Consider the following 19176-nt stretch of genomic DNA (forward strand, 5'->3'; position numbering starts at 1 on the left):
AAGGCAATACACATAAACAGGCTGCGACTACTCTGTTAAGCTTCTGTAGCAAGAAATTATACCCAAAGATAGAGGCCACCATCCACTTTTGGCAGAAAGTCTGTTTGTGATTTAGCAAGTGGTAAAGGAAAAAAGCTCACTATATGAGGGCTAACTCTGCAGCCCTCTGCAGCTCATCTTAAGTCCCATTTCTTACTGTGCTAAAAATACCATCTTAGGATGTGTCCAAACGTTTCAGGAGGGTAGGTTATCAGCTTGGCCAATGTATAAATAGCTGGCAAGTATCACCTGAGAGAAGGCCTTCAAAGGGAATCAGCTTTGGGTGACAGGCAGCTTTAAGAAGCCAGGAAAAGAATGAGAAGAGGAAAAGTAGAAGGAAGGCCCTACTGTACTCATAAGGCAAGATCAAGCAGCCAGATAAGTAATTATCAGAGACTTTTTGCTGCCAGGGGAGCAAAGGGTACAGGTGATTTTATTTAAACAGGTAACATGCTTTTTAAATGTAAGATATCTTTATGAACCTAAAGTATGTTGCACGTACTGGGCAGAATGGATTGCTATTCTGAATAAGCCTTCATGCAGGATACTAAGAGACACATCCCATTGAGTTCAATAGTTTAGCATTGTTTACAGTTATTAATGCTCCTGTATAATACTGTTTGTATTTCCTGACAATATAGTTAAAATGTTGAAAATGTTTACAAGTAGAAATCCAACTCCACAAATAAGGGAACTTGCCTCCCCCAAAAACCTTTCCCACCAGGGAAGATTTGGGAGCAGATTTGAAGCTCTGCCTTATAAGATAGGTTTAAGAGCCACTGAAGGAAGTGCTTGTCAACCTGCTAATAAAGAACCAAATCCTAAATAGACATGCTGTATTTAGTTCAATGAATTCTCAGGTCTGTATTTGTAATTCCTGGACAAGGCAGGTGAATGGGTTGTAACAATAAAACTATTTATTTGATTCGCTTTGTGGTATTAAGCACTCAGGTGTCTGATTTTTATGGATGATATATAGCTGGAAATTGGATTCCCTGGCAATTAAATCAAGTTGACTACATATTAGGAAACAGAAGTTAGAGAACAGTAATCCAGAGTCAAGGACTTCCAGGAAAAAATGGTGGCATAGCCCATGCATTATTGGAGATAAATACATGGGTTAAATGTGGACAATTGTGCACTGGTAGAATGTTATTTAGATTGAATTTTTGTGGCTGATGATGTTGTTATATATTAATCAATTGTTTTAATATTCTAGTTAAATATATTTTATTTGTTTATGTTGTTTTTTAATATTATGTGCATAATAATATTAAACATTGGGAATATCAACAAATTTGCCAGTTGGTATACAAACAGAATGAACGAATAACCCCGAAGAAGATACAATCAGAATATAAGATGTACTTAAGCAACTTGACCTATGTAAAAGAGACCTTGAGGCCTAGAGGAAGAGAAACAGAGCCTACGAAAAAAGATAGATGAATTTCAGCACAAGCTATCAAAATAGCCAAAGAAACACAGAGAATTAAAGCCTTGGGGAAGGAGAACATCTGACAATGGAATGCAAATATCCAGCATCAAATGAGAAGAAATGATAAATCAATTGAGAATATGAACATGTAAAGGAAATAACAAGAAAAAGAAAACCACAAATGGCATTTACCAAGATTAGAGAAATCGTAGAAACATGTATAGCTATGGTGGAATATTCAAACATGGAGGAGATCTAATAAAAACAAACATTTAAAAATTATTGTCAAATACTTGTCATATGGAATAGAATAACAAGAACACTGGGAGGAAGAAAAAGCATTTATAAAGACTCTGTTAGAAAATAATGTCCTTCAGGTAAAATGCCAGCTATCAGATAGAAAAGAATTAAGGTGAAATGTCCATTGAACTATACAAAGCCGCAGGAGGAGAGGTAACTAAAGTGCCCACAGGTTTACATCAACAAATATATTAAAGAATATGTGGCTTAGAGGTTGGAAAAGACTGGTGTTGAAACTTAAACTGAAGAGTGAGATGCAAGAGAATTCCAAATTACAGTATAAAACCATTGCATCAATCCCTCATGCCGACAAAGTTTTACTTAAGATGTTATGAAAAGCCTTACAGCTCTATATGGTGAGGGAAATGCTAAATGAAAAGACAGATTTCAAAAAAAAGGTAGTCAGGTAGAAGATAAGATAATAGCATAAAGCAGGTAATAGAGAGAACAACAAAGTGTGAGTTTTGCCTTTGGTTTATTGACTGCAGCAAAGCCTTTGATTATGTAGATCATAAAAGAATGTGAAACATACAAAGGTGAATGAGTATAACTGAATTATCCTTCTATAAAATCAAAGATAGCATAAGAACTTAAAAAGGAGAAACAATAGTGCAGAATAGGAAAGGGAGTAAGACAAGCATGCATATTATCCATATAACTACAGCAAATTTATTACAATAATTGGAAGTTTGAAAAAGACAACAAATGAAATCAAAATAGAAGATTGGAAAACTGACTTGAGATAAACAGACAAACCACTTTGTTAGTCAAAAGATAATGAAATCTTAGGAGAACTCATAAATATCAAAAGAAAAAGTAAAAAAAAACAAGTTAACATTAAATATCAAAAGGACAATGGTAAAAATAGCATGTTTACCATTGCATGTTTCTTTATTGAAAAAGAAGTAAAGATGATAGGGAAAAAAAGATAATTATATACAGAGTGCTGGAGCAAACAAAGGAGGTAATCTTGAGAAGGAAGGCAATGATAACAAAGGATAAGGATACTTTTATGACAACAATAATGAAAACCGTATGGTCTTTCCTGTGGCAAGACTTGGACATTGAATAAAAGTGACATGAAAAACATAGACATTTTTAATGCTAGTACAGTTAGTTTGCTGTAATGCTTAGGGCCGTGATGGCGAACCTATGGCACTTCTTGTACATATAGGTTGAAGAGCCAGTCTGCCACTTGAAAACCAGTATTGCCATTAATTGAAAGTGGCTGAGTATATAGAGGTGCCCAAGTATGGATCAATCACCATTTCTATAATGTTGTAAATGGCATACAATCAGATATATAGGACAAATGTGTAAGGGATGCTGATCTGTCAGACTGCTGGCTAAGATTGCTGAAAAAGAGATGAACTTGCAGGAGGTTAGTTCTGAGATTCTTTTGCTCAGCAAACTCAAGTGCATATTGCAGGTTTCTCTTCAAATTGCTGGCTAGACAGCTGCCTGTGCCTCTAAGGAGCAGTGAGTGAGAAATTACTGTAACATTTTAGGCCAAGATAAACTCAAACTGCAGAGTTACAGGCAAATGAGAACCAACAGAGGGAAAAATATTTATATAGTCATGCCACTCCCCCCTCCCCACACACACATACACACAATATTTTTCCCCGCTTTTTCTATTTTGCCTTCCAATAATTTTTTTAGATTAAATATTTGGAGCTATGTAACCTAAACCATCAATTTCACCCCCTCTTGGAAAAATGTAATTCTAAGTTTATGTATCCCTCTGCTGTCATTACTTACAAATGCTAACCAATTGTTTTGCTGTATGTTAAATTTCATCTGGCCCTGTACTAATCATGAAAAATAATATTATTGTTTTAACTAATATATCCTGAAAACAATAGTAAGTAATAGTCACAGAGAAAATACCGATACTATTCAAACCTTTAAAAAGGAAATCAAATCTGTTTCTCAAGAGGGTGAAATCCTGACTCTATTATATTCAATATTGGGTATATTACCTTTTGAAAAATGTTTTTATAGCTGTTACCATAATATTGTTCAAAGGCTGTCATAAAATTCAACTGTGTTTAAGGTTAAACTGTTCATCATTGAAACAAGAATTGTACCATGTTTTGTAACATTACTTTTGAGTAAGTCATAATTTTAATCAACTACTGTTTATCAATTAGAGACTTAACTTTATCTTATAAATCACAGTTGATAGAAAAAATAATAATTGCACAACAAGGAAACTTCAAACATGATACATAATATTCCAAAGAATAAATGAAACAAAGAGCAATGGGATATTCAGAAAAACAAAGTACCCAAACCACAATCACAAATAATATTCAGGAAAAGAAATAATGAGAAAAGATTTTAGAAGCCTGTATGGCTGAAACTACCATCAAAATTAAAAGCCTAAAGGAGATGGATGGGAAATGAAAACAGGGGCTTATATCCAAAGAGAACAATCTGAGATCTGTAGAGATGACATCAGAACAGCTAAAATTCATAATGAGACTTGTGAATAATGCAGAACAGAACAAGGAGGATTTGGGTAGGAGTACAGTAAAAGCAAAATAAATGTCAAAGTGGTATTGGGCTATTGTACAGAAAATAAGTGTGTGTGGAAAAGTAAAAAGGAAGGACATGCAATTCCTTAAAAACTTCTTTTAATCTTTCTTCAAGATACCTTCCTGGCATAATTGAAAAAAAATTGACAAGGTCTTTTATGTCATATTTTGGTGTGTATTTTTTTAACTTTATTGATTAGCCCTTGGGCCATATCAAAGTGCAGAGTTCCAGACACAAATTGTTACTAAAATCTGATAAAAACAATAAAATGGAATTGGATAAAATACCGCTTAAAATGAAATTGAAATAAAATACAATAATGTAATATATAGATAAATAAAATATGATAAAATTATTTGTTGGTGTCATCCCTACAATCTACCCCATCAATCCTACATATGCTGATCTCAACCAAACCATTTTGCTTAATGTTATTTATGTAAGCAGGAGACCATACACCATTTCTGACAGATGGTAGTCCAGTCTCTTCTTGAAAGCTTCTAGTGATGAAGCTCCCACAACTTCTGAAGGCAAGCTGTTCCATTGGTTGATTGCTTTAGAGGAGAGGACAGAAATCCAAATAACACAATCATCATTCCTATTGCCTTTTCAGTTCAAATGCAAACAAATAAATGAATATGTTTATTAATAGTCACTTACCAATATTACATACAGTTGTGTTCCGGGATTATGGAACTCATATCAAAAACCATTAAAAATTACTTTAAACAAATTGGAAAAAATAAAATAGAGCAAGACTTATGTATTTGAATTCCAAAAATGCCCGTAATTTCAGATGTCATAACTAAACTATAAAACTAAACCATAAAATTAGGCACATTTTTTTAAAAAATAGATCTACTAAATTACTCAGTCAAATCCATATTTTCCTAAGTCCACAGGACTAATAGGTGAGACCTTGAAAAGTCACTGTTTTTAAAAGAGATGCTAAGTGTTATGTCCTGAGGACTCAAGGAGTTCTCACTCAGGTCCACTCACTTTACGTGGGCGTTATTCCCCCATTCCCATTGGTTGGCTCTCCCCAGCAGCCAGCTATAAATGCAGGCTGCGGGGTCCAACCGGTTGCTGATTGCTGCGAGCCAGTTCCAGGTTTGGCAAGCACGGTTAGCCCTTTATTGTAAAATAAAGTATTGTTGCACTCATGCTCTGGTTCAGCCTCTCATTGCTCAAACAAAACACTGGCGACGAGGATGGGATGGCTACCAGAAGCACCTTGCAACCGCTGAGTCACCAGCCACCGATCCACAGCCCAGAGAGAGCGATCGGCTGGCGACAAGGGAAACGCTGATCCGCAGCCAGAGAGAGCGGTCAGCTAACGAAACGAGCGATCAAAAAGAGCAAACGCAGATCCGCAGCCAGAGAAAGCGGTCTGAGTCAATAGTTAGAAGCGCCTGTAGCCGCTTGTTAGCCCCGCTACGGGAAAGTGAAGCGCTGCGAGCCGCAGCCGCTCTGCATTTGCGCGAAATTCAAACGGGTGTCATTTGAATTTCGAGCGGTAGGAATCACAGCACAGCGCTGTAGAGAGTCACTAACGCCCACTTTTTTGGCGCGAATCAAGACACCTCCAACGGCTAGCAGCCAACGTGGTAACCCAGAGAGAGAGAAAGAGAGGGTAGCAAAAAACCTCTCCAGATCTGATATCACTAGTAACTCACGAGCGCTCGTAGTTCCAGAGAGATTTTTCCGCAGGTAGCCCAGCCGTTCCAGCACCATGAGTTCCAATCCAGTATTCCCGGCGTTTAAACCAGACGAAGAGAAGTGGGAATCGTATAAGAACCGCTTCAATCATTACATCGATGCGGTCGGCCTGGCGGATGCGGAGAGCATCGGAAAAATCCTATTTCCTAATCTACTGCGGAGCCACCGCTTACGATACCGCTGCAGCACTCGTGGCGCCGAGAGAATTGAAAAACATTCCATGGTCCGAGTTGCTTGAGATCCTCACAAACCACTACGCCCCAGGCCTTCACAAATCGCCAGGAGGTTCACGTTCCGAATGAGGAAGCAATCAAGTAAGGAGACCATCAACCAATATATGGCCGCCTCAGAACAGCAGCCCTGCACTGCGGGTTTGGAACATACCTGGAGGACATGCTCCTCGATCAATTAGTTTGTGGGGTCAAGGATCTCCACCCACAGAGGCGACTGCTAGCAAAAAGACCTCAACCTCGCGCAAGCGGTAGAGGAGGCCCTAGCAGCCGAGCTAGCAACGAACTCAGCCACCGAAATTCAGGGCCCAAGCGCCAAGCTAGCATCGTTCCCAGTCCATTCCAAGAGGTGGAAGCGGAGGAAGCCCACAACGATGAGAACGATGTCCATCGCCTCACCAATGACAGACGGTCGCAGGTAGGGGCCAAACAAGAATACACCGGTCCACCCAAGCACATCACTCTGTGCCTAGCCTGTGGGGGATCACATCAAAGGGCCACCTGCAAGTTTAAACGAGCCGCTTGCAACAACTGCCATAAGAGGGGGCACATTGCGAGAGTCTGCCAAGCCCCCAAAGCGCTGCACACAGACCTCCGTCCTCGCACTCGGGACCTCAGAGGCAAGTATTAAACTGTCGCACGCACCGCCTTGCCAGGCGTACTTGCCACACTGTTAGTAAAATTTCTCTCTCCGCTTCCCTAGAAGGTAAACCGTGCCACATGGAGGTTGACACAGGGTCAGCGCTCTCAATAATCTCGTGGAACACCCTCAAGAGACTCCACCCCAGCCTATCTACTACCCGGCTTCAGAGATGCCAGTTCGGTCTGAAGGACTACCAGGGAAGGCCATTCCCGTGATCGGCAGAGGCAAGTTCTTTGTCAGTTTTAGAGCTTTTAAAGGCCACCTACCTCTAGTGGTAGTTAACGGCAATCTACCCACCTTATTGGGGCTCGATTGGTTTCCCCACCTCGGCCTAGGGTTAACAGGAGTCCATGCTGTCTCAACCTCAGACACTGACTCCTTATTCGCTGACTACGCAGATGTGTTCAGCGAGGAGCTGGGGTGTTATAATGGAACCCCCATCTCGTTCACCGTTGACCCCAGGCAGTCCCAATCAGATTAAAACCACGTAGAGTTCCATTTGCTATTCGACCAAAACTAGACGCTGAATTGGATAAACTACTAAAACAAGGGGTCATTGAGCCAACAGATTTCGCCAAGTGGGAGACGCCCATTGTCACACCCTCAAAAAGATGGTAGCCTGAGAATTTGCTCAGACTACAAGACAACAATCAATAAATATTTACAAGTTAGCGCTCACCCTGTGCCCGTCATTCAGCACTTATTGCACACATTCGAACCGGGCAGTATTTTTGCTAAATTGGACATGTCTCAAGCATATCAACAGTTCCTGTTGATAACCAAACAGCGGAACTTCAGACCATCGTCACTCACAGGGTGCCTTCCGATGCAAGCGTCTCCAATTTGGCGTAAGTGTTGCCCCGGTATTTTTCAGTCCCTCATGGAGCGGATTTTACAGGGCCTCCTGGTGTAGTACCCTACTGACGACATCTTGGTCTCGGCCAGGGACAGACCCCAACTCTTCCAGAGAGTGCGAGCAGTGTTAGAGAGGTTCAGACAGCATGGCCTCAGGTTAAAAAAGAAAAATGTGCCATTGCCACTAGACAGGTGGACTTTCTGGGTTATAAAATTGACGCTCTGGCATTCACCCCTGGAGTCCAAGGTTAGGGCGATCCACGAAGCTCCCACACCGACCTCCAAAACGGAGCTACAAGCTTTCTTGGGGCTCCTAAACTTTTATGCATCCTTCTTGCCCCATAAAGCCTCAGTAGCCGAACCCTACACAGATTACTAGACAAAAAGTCACCGTGGCACTGGGGGCACAAAGAAGACCAGGCGTTTAACGCCGTCAAATCACTACTTACGCCAGAGGCAGTGCTCATCCAATTCGACCCCAACCTTCCTTTAGTACTGGCAGCAGACGCATCCCCTTTTGGAATTGGGGCGGTCCTTAGTCACAGACTCCCCAATGGCGCCGAGGCCCCATCGCCTTTTTCTCCAGGACGCCTCGCCACGGAGCGAAATTACAGCCAAATAGACAAGGAAGCCCTAGCAGCTGTTGCAGCCGTGAAAAAGTTTCACGAATTCCTTTTGGCCATTTCTTGAACTGGTCACCACCATAAGCCCCTCCTGGGCCTACTGGCTGGCGACAAACAGACACCTCAAGTCCTTTCCCTAGAATGACAAGGTGGACACTTTTCCTAGCGGCCTATTCATACAAACTTATTCACCGCCCGGGCAAAACTCTATCCCACGCCGACGCTCTCAGTCGCTGCCCCTTACCCGCTCCGGCTGAAGACCCAGCTCCTGTCAACGCCATTTTTGAAATCACCCAGTTGGACCTGCCCATCACCGCCCTTGACATCGCCGCTAAAACCAAGGCAGACCAAACGCCGCCCAGGTGCTCGACTGGGTGAGGAGGGGTGGCCGGGAGGCAACGTCGATAACAAATTCGCACCCTTTAAGACTTGCATGCAGGAGCTGTCCAGTTTGCAGGGTTGTCTACTGTGGGGCACTCGAGTGGTCATTCCGACCTCGCTGCGCACCCGAGTCCTGGAGGCGTTGCACGAGGGACACCCGGCATTGTGAGAATGAAGGCGTTAGCACGCAGCTACGTGTGGTGGCCGGGTCTAGACAAGGACATTGTCAATTGGGTAAGTTCCTGCAGCATTTGCCAGGAATCCCGCGTCCTGCTCCCCCTATCGCCACCCCTACCAGATGGGAGAGTGCCAACGCCCTTGGTCTAGAATCCATATCGATCTGGCAGGCCCGTGCATGGAAAGATGTTCCTAGTGGTCGTGGACGCTTATTCCAAATGGATAGACGTGGCGCAGCTATCCACGACCACCACACTAGCAATCACCAACGTGTTAACACGCCTGTCGTTACACATGGACTACCCGACTCCATTGTCTCCGATAATGGCCCACAGTTCGCATCAGTAGAATTCAGCCGTTTTGCTGCCAACCTGGGCATTCGCCACATTTTCACAGCCCCATTTCACCCTGCCAGTAATGGGTTGGCTGAAAGGGCCGCCAGGACCACCAAAGAGGCCCTCGCTAGGTTTGGCAGGGATGACTGGCACCACAAACTCGCACGGTTCCTGATGAGCCAACACTCAACCCCTGTGCAGTCACCAATAAGTCCCCAGCGGAACTTCTGATGGGCCGGCGCCTGAGGACTGTATTGGACAGATTGCACCCACAATACTGCCCTGACTCTCCCTCGCTTCTACGTCGGGGTTAGACAATTTTTGTTACAGGAACCGATATTCGCAAGGAATTTCGCCGGGACCCACTTTGGATTCCTGGCGAGGTCATCGCCATCACCGGGCCGAGATCGATAGAGTCAGGCTGGAGGATGGTCGCGTCTGGAGGAGATATATAGACCAGCTTAGAAGGCGCCTCAGCACCCTTGCCAACAAGAGTCCAGAGTCTCCAGTCGAGGGGAGCCGCCTCATCCGCCGCCCAGCCACATCGCACCCAGCGACCAGTCTGCACCAGCGGTCGCCCGGTCAGCCCAAACTCGGACAACAGCGCCCAGAGAGTTGACCAGCCTGATCCAACCCACGCAGAGCTCGACCCCAGTAACCAACCCGGTGTTTCCCGAGGATGCCCAGTCCAGAGAGAGTGTTGGCGACACTATGCCGGCTCGACCATCACAGGCTGGTACCGAACAGACAGACAATGTTCCCGAGTTGCGCCGCTCCGGCGCCAACACAACCCCCCGTCTACCTCAAGGACTATGCATGTTCGCATCTGGGGGAAGGGGTGTTATGTCCTGAGGACTCAAGGAGTTCTCACTCAGGTCCACTCACTTTACGTGGGCGTTATTCCCCCATTCCCATTGGTTGGCTCTCCCCAGCAGCCAGCTATAAATGCAGGCTGCGGGGTCCAACCGGTTGCTGATTGCTGCGAGCCAGTTCCAGGTTTGGCAAGCACGGTCAGCCCTTTATTGTAAAATAAAGTATTGTTGCACTCATGCTCTGGTTCAGCCTCTCATTGCTCAAACAAAACACTAAGTGTACTATGAGTATATCCCTGAATTCTCCAAAGTTGATATAAATTTGTCCCTACCATTTTATGCATCCTGTGATTCTATGCATCTGCTCATTTTCATTTTCTAATGTCACTTTCAACAATTTGGCATAGTTTGATCGAGACACTGTGAGTTCTAGTCTTGCCCTAAGTACAAAGCCAAGCTGAATCTTGGTCCAGTTCCTCTTCTTAACCTTAAGAAACAGGTAATGACAAGCCACTTCTTAAATCTTGCCACAAAACCCCTACAAACTTGTCCAGATAGTCATCAGGAGTGAACAGAAGTTTGAAGGCACCAAAAATCCCAAATCAAAACAAAAAAATACCCCACTTCCTTAGGCATGGGTTGGCAAACTAGTCACGTATAGCTACCACTTGACAGTATATAGAAAAATCCATTCTTCCAATATTTCTGAGTGTTATATATAATTTTGTGATGACAGGTACACATAAGCCAGCTGGCAAAAACTAGGCCAGCACTTGAATGCTTTCTTTCATAGACGACTCTCTTTACTGAGATGGCTTACAGTTGGCTATTATTATGGCAACAGTACTTTGCTGCTGTCTAAATCAGCTTGCCCTATTCTGCAGTTATCACATGCCTCCTTTCACTCCTCAAATGAAAGATGACAGTGCTATTCAGGCATCACACCAAATTATTGTTCTGACACTGCTTGGGTTTCTAAATGTTCAATTAGTTGAACATTTAGATTCCCTTCTCCATGTTCTCAGCATTTAGCTCCCTAAGTGCAAACAAGTTATCTTGTCTTTTCGTGTTCTAACAGCTGGCCATAACTGCTGTGTTTCAATTGTACTGTGCAGCTGACTATGAAGATTTTAAACATAGTAATGCAGTTCAGATTTACACTTGCATGTAAATAATAAAAAAAGTCTAACTCTCTCTTTGAACCACTTCATTTCCTATTCAGAGGTATTTTTTTAAAAGCGGTAGACAACAGAATTAATCAATATCGTGAAAAATAGAATAGGCAAATTCGGTCTGCCATGTAATCTAAATAAATGCTTAAAGGTGGGAGGCATGGGAGGGGGAAAGAAGGAAGGAAGGGGACAGAAAGAGGAGAGGAAGAAAAAGGCAAGAAAAGCTTAGATAAAGGCAAGTACAGTTCTACTTTAGATATGAAAAAATTGGAAGGCAAAGGCAGGTCAGATGAGATCTATATCTACCTGTCTTCTCTTTCATACACATTCATACATATCTATCTTATCTGCTTGGTTGGTCATCTAAGATGAATGTCTGCATTCAGTCAGTGTCTTGTTGTACTGTAATATAATCATATTGTTTATATCCTCTTTGAAATTAGTTTTCATTGTGAACACATTTGGTCTGACCTTAATAGACTTCATTTAGTCATTTACTGCAAGGATTACTATTATAGTCATAATTTGCAAATATGAGTCAGAAGTAGAAATACAGAAATTTGCATTAGGCAATCTAACAAGCTCGTGACTAAGCTAAGATCAGAAGTGAAAACTCCTCAGCTCATGTTTCATATCTCATATCAGTACAATGGAAAATAATCATTTTGTATTAAGCCTAAAATGAACAGTGAATCTTTACTAGGTGCAAAAGTGAATGTGATTTTGGACTTTAGAATTCAGAGTAATTTTCAAACTCTCTACTTTTTTCTTTTCATAAGTAAAAGATGAACCATCCTCAATTAAAATATCCAAAGGCTTTCAAATATAAATTCCCATTTCTGCTGGAGCAAATACTAGGTTTTAATCAATTCATCAATCCAAAACACTACAAAGATCCAATCAATAATTGGAATTCTGAAGAATTATTTTATGGTTGTTTGTTCAATGTGTAAGCAAAATTAACCTTTTATATGACTCCAAGGACTCAGTTAATGGGATCAGCATTTAATTAATTAAAAAGTTAAATTAATAGATGTGCAAAGTAACCCAAAGTTCTTATTAGAGCTTTCCAAATTCAAGGCTCTCCAACAAATCCTAACCAGAATCATCTTCAAACTGAATGACTTCCAAGTTTCAGTTCCATGATTTCTAACAATTGGGAATTCAAATCCCAATTGAGGGTGCCTAAATTGGATAAAAATGTATTAAATTGGCTACATGATTTTTCATGTTAAAACACATCATCTTCTATGGATACAGAAATATCCAAAGGATCCTTTCTATATTTGTATTCTGGATTAATTCAGTAATATATTGATTTTTAAAAAATGTAGGAAGTTGGGATGACTCAAAACAATAACACAAATATATTTTACAGGAAATAAATTCAGTAATCTCACATAGCATATCCCGGCTTGGTCTGGATATCTCATAAGTGCACAAAAATGGACAGAGCTTTGATTACATCCTCCATTTTTTAAATAATTCCTTCTTTCCAACCCTCTATTCAGAAATATGAAATCATTACAACATTATATGTTAACCAGCTACATAATATGAATTTGGTTTGCTCTGTATCAGGACTTGACATTTTCAGTGAAGTACAAGTATAGTAAGATTCAATTTGTGGTCGGTGCATTTCTGCTGTAATTATTTAAAACAGACTTGGTAATTCTTCTTTATTTGCTCTTTCCTTTTATTAGAAAACCAATTTACGGCTTCTCATTTGGACTACAGCATTTAATTTTGCATTCAGCCAATTACTGTGGGTATAGATTTTGTTTTGTTTATGGATCACAACACTCAAGCAGTTATTTTCATAAATATATGGTGCCTTTATGGCAGCCAGCAGAGTCAAATGAACTATGCTTCTTTCTAGCAATTTTAGTCCATTTTTCGCCTCTCTTTTACACCACTAGCAATTTTCCCTGAGAGCTGTGTATAGTTTGTGAAACCATGAGAAGCTGAGAAAATGTTCTGCTGGCTGGTTCATTCCCTCAGGAAACACCACTTGAATGTCAAAAGAACCACAAAGTAGAAATTATTCTTACTTTCATAAACCAAGGATTTAAACACAGTGTGTGGTATGTATTACTGCTCTGCTGCAAGGCAATATAAAGAGCACTGCTTTATCTTCATGCCTCAAACCTGGCAACCTCTGTGAGTGCACATTCAGTATTAAAAAAAATAAACAATGTTTACTGCAAGAATAGCAAACAGGAAACTGGATTTGGGACAAAACAAGCAAGAGAAAGAACCATTCCAGTGCAGAGCCATGGTATCATGATTTGGTTTCATGAAACAAAATGGAGAATTTCTTCAACCCTCTTTTGGGAATTGATTTGAGACAAATATATTTAAAAAGGCGTCATTTGGTGAATGGAGAACCATTACCTACTTTCTCCAGTTAATGTTTCAGATGCCATGAGTGCTTAAGCCTGGTTATATTAAGTAGGCAGCAGTAAGCATGACTTAGACTCTGTAGGTAATCAGAGTTTGGGATGTAGTGTTCTGTATTGCCAAAACTTAGCATGTGTTCTGCTAAGGTTTGTTTCATTCTGTACTATTTTTTTCAGCAATTCCCTGGAGACTTACTGATGATATGATGATGATGATGATGATGATGATGATGATGATGATGATGATGATGATATCCATTCAATCATATCCAACTCTACAACTAATTGTGTAGATTTAATTTAATACTGTGCATGTCTGGATCTGTGGAGTTCTTGGTGAGAGCCCAGAGAGCACCAAGGACTCAATTGTCCAAGCCAGAGCTATAGATATTTGCTTCTTTTGGAATGTCTGTCTCTGTTTTGGGTTAATTAAACACCTTAGGGATAACCCAACTACTGTAATTGTGTGTTCATATAACATGCTATCTCCCCAGTGAACCAATTAAATGTAGGCATACCATGGGAACAGGGCTTAGTTATACACTAAGAGAATATATGCACAAGATCTAAGAAGACACATGTACATGTTGAATACGTAGCTGGATAAATGGGATATAAAAATGTTAGTGAGGGAAATCAATGCATACATCCCCAGTAGCTAAGGTAAAGGAGTGGTCTGCTCCATCTACAATATTTCAGTAAAACTACTGATAATTATCTAATAAAAAACCTACAACTGTAATTAAAATAAGTACAGTAGATGGTACTAATGGCCTCTCCATAAATGTAGTATTTAAGAGTCTACTCTTTTGGAACATAGGATATATTTTGTTGTGATCCAGTGACTCAATAATTATAAACACTTATGTAAAACATGGCAAAATCTTCAGCCAACAAGGTTCTTCCCAAGGATCTTTTTTTTCTTTAAGCAGTACAAGGAAAAATCTTATTTACAATCAGCAGCTGTTCAGAAATAAAAAGTTTCCCTTGCTCTCCAATTAGGATAATTCTGGCTGTTTTAGTTGCTATAAAGGGACTCCATTGGGAAATAAAGGGCTAGTCCTTCCCATTCCATGCTGGGTTTTCCCACCTTCCTTTGGGATTGCCTCCACATCTGAGCAGAATTGTTTATAAGGCTGCTTTTGGGTAGCTTTCCATTTCCACCAGCTTCTCAAAATATTGCTTTCTATACTGCAGGCAAGTATAAAAATATTCTCTATTAATATGAAAGAAAGCTGTTTCAAAAATCTAATTTTAATGCAGCACTGTTTCTTGTAGTGAACTGGGATGAATGCCATCTCATGAGTTTCAAACCACAAAAAGTTAAAAGAAAGTTTACTTCACATCTTCATGTTAACATCTCATTTCAGTTTCATTAGCGGGCCGATTAGTGGGCTCAAAAAAATCAAACTCTGAGCATCCATTCAACCATTCTTCTAAAGTAAGGTTTTATAATGTGAATCAACAGCCTTAGTTTGCCTTGTCTTCGTCATTCAGGAGAAATCTAGAAGCATCTCTTTCTAATACTGGTTCAGGAAGCACAGATGGATATCCATGAAACATACTGTATAGCATCACTGCTGAATAGGGTCACCTTAGGAATTGTGAGATGATGCAGTAGGGATTTTGGTGAAGGATTGATGCATTCTGATGAATGATGCATGCTATCTTATACCTCCCTTTTGGAATATCATTACCACTCTGTGATGCATTTAATGGTAACAAAAAAGAAAAACAGGATTAATGTATGTTACAATTCGTTGTTAGCCATGGTTTAGTTCTCAGGCCACATTTATAATTTTGCTTTAATGTATGCCTAGCAACTTGAGGCCTTTTTAGAGTCCTTTTCATGGAACTATTTTTTGAGTGAATTATTTCTATGAAAATAATTGTTTCTTCAATTGTTTGAAAGAAGGAAAGATTTAAGAAATCCAGAACAAGACTTAAGAAAGAGCTAAGGGAACTTTTTATTTTCTTTCTACTTCCAAAAATTCTTAGGAGCTACAACATGGAAAACTCCCAATTATTTCATGTCTTATTTAGACCACATTTTTAACCTGCCTTTATTATGTCTATAAATAACTTTACATCTTTTAGCATTTCCTTAATTTTAAACTAACAAAAATTAGGCCAGTCGTTAGTTATTATTCAGTTTTACATAATGTGATATGTAGGTCAATGCATAGAAAAGGGAAAAAATGTCCTGGTGAGAAGGAAGGAGAGAGGAGGAGATACTGACTTACAGACTGGCAAAAATGAAAAGGGGTCGAAGGAAATGGGGCTCCTCTCACCGATCAAGATGGCTTTCTACAATGCTGTAGAAAGCTCATCAAGAAGTTTGACAGCATGCAAGCCTTACATCTCCAGAGGCATCTGGGACTTCTGATGTTTTCAAAAAGAAACATGGAGGCTCCGGAGGCTTCAGAAATGGAACCAGAAATAGTTCTATAGGCTAGATTGAATTCTCCAGCCAAGGTGCTGACTAGGAATTCTGGGAGTTAAGTCTACACATTAAAATGTTGCTGAGATTGAGAATCCCTGATTCCGAAGTCATCCTTTCCAGAACAGTTAAATTGCTTTGGACTGTAGTTTAAGAAATGTGTAAGCAGTTTCTTTTATAGCAGTTATAGTCAGGGATGGGATCCAACCAGTGTAACTACCAGTTCGATGATTTATGTTTTGTGGTGATTTACGCGTGTGAAACATCATCAGCTTGCTGCCTGGACAGCTCAGCAGCGCTGCACGTGGGTGCATGGCATTTGAAAAAGCACTTTTTCCTGCTTTTTCAACCGCAGCTGTGCCACGCAGAGCAGCTGAGGTTGAAAAATCAGGAAATAAAAGTCAGGTAAGAGCCTGGGCGTGCAGGTGGGCCAAAACAGCAGCAGACACAGAACTGGTTCTGGGTCTGCTGCTCTTCAGAGCTACTGGTTCTACAGAGCCGGACAGAACCAGTAGAATCCCACCTCTGGTTATAGCTGACAGTAATCCATGGTGAAGGCATCCCTAATCCACATTTGTATTGCACAACAATAATTTATATTGATTTTTACACAGAATTTCCATCTAGTGAATTTGGCAAAAATACTAAAGATTTTCTCAAGGACATTAGCGGACCTCGCCCAAGCGCGAGACAAACGCTGAAGAAAAAGAAGAAGAAGAAGAGACTAAAGATTTTTTTTGTTAATTTTCCCTTGCCAAGGAAGCAGACTAGCAAGTGGCTGAAATGTGGAACTCATTAGTGGAAAGAAAATGTGGGTTTTAATAAAATTACCACAGATCACAGGAAATCAGATGAGATGCAAGGCAATGATGAAGACTTCCATGCTTGCAATTTAAAGTTCCACCCAGCCATCACAATGGTTAATGATAATCTTGTATCAGTGATATACAGCATCATATCTGGGCATTGTTTTAAAAGACTAGTGTGGAAGATCTCTATGTTTGTTTTTCAAAAAAGTTAAAAGCAAACTATTGTGCAAAGTCTGATCTGATGGGATAAACAGAATTCAGAGAGAGGTATTAGTTATCTCCCTCACATGCTATTTTCTCTTATTAAACTGTACCTTCTGCTATCCCCTATCTTGTGGGCATACACACCCACAGAGATTCAGTATCTCTGTATGCTGCAGGACAAAAAGTAGCAGCTTTAGGAGCTAGAGAAGATGAAAGAGGAGAAAGAAGTAAATAAACCTTTGAAGCTGTTTTGATCAAAATTACAGCACCAGAAGTTGCATCAACATCATTTTATAAATGCCAGATTGAAGGGACAGCTCAAATTTTATTGGCCCCCTGGAAGAGTCAAACAATGTTAAACACTGCCCAGGATCCATGCACAGTCCCTCTGTGATGGAGATGAGCAGTTAAAAAATGTGTTAAATAAAAACTAGCTAAACAAACTGAACTGCAGAATTAATTCTAAGACTGACTTGCACACTATATGATTTTACTATGAGTTAAGTTAAACTGGGAAAATCCCTTGTTGAATATTTGATCAGCTAACTGCATGTGGCTGTGTGACTCTTAAGAAGTACCTGCTATTTTTGTTCCTTTTGTTCCTTGTTTGTATGATATATACTTCTAATAGCTTCAGGATGTTGCTCTTTGACCTGTTGTGTTTATGTTTATGTTTTGAAAAATAAGTCTATTTTGAAACTGTAGTAGGGATTCTAAATCTGAATTTCTGTCCTAGGCTGAAATCAGGTGAAACGTGCTGTTTAAAGCAGATAACGTGCATGACTTTATATATCAGGACATTGTTGATAGATTTGATTTAAGTTATGAAGTATTGACTAGCAATATGAAACTTAGGAATTGGGTTATATGAGTAAGAGATTTGTTTAAAATAAACAATCATATCATAACAATAATATCTCAAAGAGAAATTGTTACATTGACAACCATATGTTCCCTTTAATTAGAAAAACTGGGGATTGTATCTGGAATGATTTAAAGCACAGTTGAAAATGGAGTGGTAAAGCAGAATAATTTACTGAACATCACACATCTAAGGAGGTGGAGCCAGAATAAAAGATTTATGAGGAAATCTAAATTCAATTACAATGAAATTAAACAAATGCCTTTAACATGATTATTCCCCAATCTATTTATTAATTTTTCCCTTCTGTGAAATTGAACATTGCACTTTGTCAGCATCTTTTGGAAAAACGTTGAAGAGCTGTACTTTGTACTTTGTGTTTTGAGGCAATAGGATAAACTTAGGAATGTAACATTTTTTCACAATAGTTTCTGCTCGGAGTGTGCTTCACTTCTAGGCATCCATCGCGGGATTTAACACCATGATCCAGTGAATTTGATTTTTTTCCTTTAAAAAAAAATAGAGCCACTGTTATTATTTATGTAACATATTAGGAATCTTTTACAGTAAAAAAAAACTGACTATTTTTTCTGTAGCACTTCTAGGAAGGAACATGTGATGTTCACTGCTAAGATGAAATATGCACTGCAATATCATGACTATACCATTTGACACTTGTGTCCTGATCTTAGAAGTCCATTAATCACAGAGTTTGTGGTTGATATCATGACATACCTTTCATTACTGATTCCCTTTTGCCAACTTCAGATGCCCCTGCAAATACAGTACTATAGCCAGACAAGGGACAGCAATGGGAATGGCACCCTTTATGCTGTTGTGCAATTTTATTGAAAAATAATTGCAATGTAAAATCTCTGGAATGTATATCTGTACAAAAAAAAAAGGTATAAACCTTCCCCCCTCAATTGGTTAGCAAAATTTTCTCCAAATTTTTCAGCAAAATCCAGAGGAAAGGAAAACACTCCATATGGAAAACCTGTTCCCAAAGCAGACAAATAAACAGACGTTAGCTCTACCTTATCCTTTGCCTCCAATTAATATTATTAAAAATTAGTATTTTTGTTTGTTTTCTATAGCTTCTGAGTAAATAATTGGTTTTCTTAGACTAGCATCAGTATTATTTGTCCAAGCTGCAAATAGATTTGATTCCTAAAGGTAATTAAGACAAAACAGGTAAAA

The 19176-nt window shown here is 39.9% G+C and overlaps 1 long non-coding RNA gene across 1 annotated transcript in view; it reads left to right on the forward strand.

Moving 5' to 3' along the window:
• Positions 1–312: 312 nt before the first annotated feature.
• The window catches only part of LOC148127331 (uncharacterized), a 43268-nt gene continuing 24404 nt past the window's right edge, over positions 313–19176 (forward strand). The window contains exon 1 of the long non-coding RNA XR_015741499.1: positions 313–484. This is a non-coding gene — a long non-coding RNA (uncharacterized LOC148127331). The remainder of the gene's footprint in view (positions 485–19176) is intronic.

Source organism: Pseudonaja textilis, chromosome 2 (assembly GCF_049901715.1).
Source record: "Pseudonaja textilis isolate UNSWEBS1 chromosome 2, rPseTex1.2, whole genome shotgun sequence".
Taxonomy (NCBI): Eukaryota; Metazoa; Chordata; class Lepidosauria; order Squamata; family Elapidae; genus Pseudonaja; species Pseudonaja textilis.